Genomic DNA, 2,500 nt, shown 5'->3' with positions numbered 1-2,500 from the left:
GTACGGGTCATGTATGGTGCACTTGCTTCAGTTGAAGGGATGTACTAGTACAGTTATATTAATTGTTTATTTCACGATCTGGTCTTTTGGCTGGATCGCGAAAAAAAACGCTAAGTCCCAAATCTTGAACTCGAGAGGAGAGCGCTGATGACAACCTTTTGGACTGGAGCTCCCTAGAATTCGGCCTTTTCCTACTTTAAAGGGATGCACTGTTGTATGTATTGTTTATTCACGATCTGGTCGTTGGATTGGATCGTGAAAAAAAAACGCTAAGTCCCAGATCCGGAACTCGACAGGAAAGCGCTGATGGCAAACATTTTGACTGGAAGTCCCTAGAAATCGGCTTTTTCCTTATTGGCATTATGTGGCACGTTTATTGTGGCTAGAACATTAATTATCCACCAAATGGCACCAATACTTGGCGAAAGTCTCGAAACACTCCTTTCCCGACGCACCAGCAACCGCAACACGATGCAAAATAAATTGCACGAGCTACTGATACTTGTGCCATGCACGGTACACGGTACCAAAATATACCCCTGAAAGTGTGCAATTTGGTGCTATTCTAGGAAATCTGTTTGGGGAAGCCTAGCTACGCGTGTCGCACGTTGCATGGTCGTCGATCAGAGGCATGCAAAAGCACCTATCTAGGGGAATTACTTTACGTTCTAGTAGCAAGTTCGATTTTCCGGTCTAGCACGGCAGTACGCCTGCATGCATACACTCCATGTACCAAAAATTTATCAACCTAGGCGTTGCTCAGTAGCTTTTGGCGGCACATGTAAAAAGTACTCGAGTTCAGATTCTTGGAACTTTGCGTATTGTTCAAAACTTATAACGAAAACTAAATTATAAATGGGTAAAAGGCTAGGCGTTTCTCAGTAGCTTTTGGCGCCACGTGGCAAAAGTATTCGAGTTCAGATTTCTGGGACTTAGCGTATTTTTCAAACCTGAAAATGAAAATTGAAGTACAAATGGGGCATAAGCTAGGCGTTGCCCAGTAACTTTTTTCGCCACATGGAGGAAGTAGTCGAGCTCCAATTTCTGGGACGTAGCGTATTTTTCAATCATAATAAACCAAATCAAACATAAAAATCATGAAACTTACACCACGTCCCTAGGTTGTGCACAAAACGTAACGATAAAGTGCCGGCGAGGTTAGAGGTGCACCAAAATTGTGTACCGATTAGGAAAAGTACTCTATGTTGCTATGACTTGGGTAAAAAGTGTTGATTAACTGCTGGTTACGATAGACAGTTGCTTATCGTACACATCGCAAACGAACACCCCTTAGTGAGCAGTAGCAGAAGTCGATGGAACAAAGCGAATGCATTACAAACTGATCAAGTAAAATAAGGAACGCTACGTACTAGGACTTCTTTCCAAGAATGGTGTCCGCGACGGGAGGGCAAGCGTCCTTCCCAGGTTTCCCTAGTAAACCTTGTATGGTAAACATACCCAAGCGTGTCCGTAAGCACGCAACGATAGTCACGAACGAGCACATACCTAGGGAAAGTACTCTACGTACTAGGACTTCTGTCCAAGAATGGTGTCCGCGACGGTCGGGCACTGTGACGCAATTACCAAATCCTAGAATCGTACAAGCAGTGTGTACAAACATAAACATTAACGCGTTCGCTCGGGCTGCGCCGTCCGTGTTGAACACAAATGCGGGTGATTATATGAGTGGATGGACAAAAACATGCGTGGCGAAGACAATTTTCTGCACGATGTGCACATAGCTCATTTCGTCGTCCCGGGCGAATGGAAAAACACAAAAATCTCGAGTATCTTTCTAGGTTTCTGTTATAAAAGGGCAGGCCAAAAGGTGACCGGTTGAGATGAGCATTTTAAGCATACAAGCACTTAATTGCAACTTTTCCTACAAAAACTAGGTACGTACACGTAGATTGTATCAACATGGACATCCATGATTGCGTACGCCCGGGCTGCGCCCTCCGTGTTGTACTTTCCCTGATTGGTACACAATTTTGGTGCAAGTGTACCAACATCGACATCTATGAACGCGTACGCTCGAGCTGCACCCTCCGTCTTGCACTTTCCCTGATCGGTACACAGTTTTGGTGCACGGCTATCCCGACCGGCAACTTGTACCAACATCGACATCCATGAACGCGTACGTAGCGTACTTTCCCTGATCGGTACACAATGTTGGTGCACGGCATAGGAAATGGGCTGAAAATGGTCAAACTCAATCCATTTCCACTAAAGATAGTCAATAACAGCTGTGCCGATGAAGTAGGGCACGATGCAAGTCAATGTTATTTAATGAATTACATGTTCACCATACATTTCAGTACAAAATTGCTCGGTCAGACCTACAAAGTGCTATATCTCGAATACTAAACGTCGCAGATGGGTGTCGTAGAACAATTTTAAGTTCGTCTAACGATTCTACATCCGATTCTGGATAGTGGTTTTTCGACCACTTTTCGACATTTTGTGACACCCCGAACCTAGGGGCAGCTCCCTAGCTTTT

This window comes from Anopheles coluzzii, assembly GCF_943734685.1.
Source record: "Anopheles coluzzii chromosome X unlocalized genomic scaffold, AcolN3 X_unloc_1, whole genome shotgun sequence".
NCBI classification, from domain to species: domain Eukaryota; kingdom Metazoa; phylum Arthropoda; class Insecta; order Diptera; family Culicidae; genus Anopheles; species Anopheles coluzzii.
The sequence above is the reverse complement of the archived record's forward strand: the minus strand, read 5'-3'. Positions refer to the sequence as shown.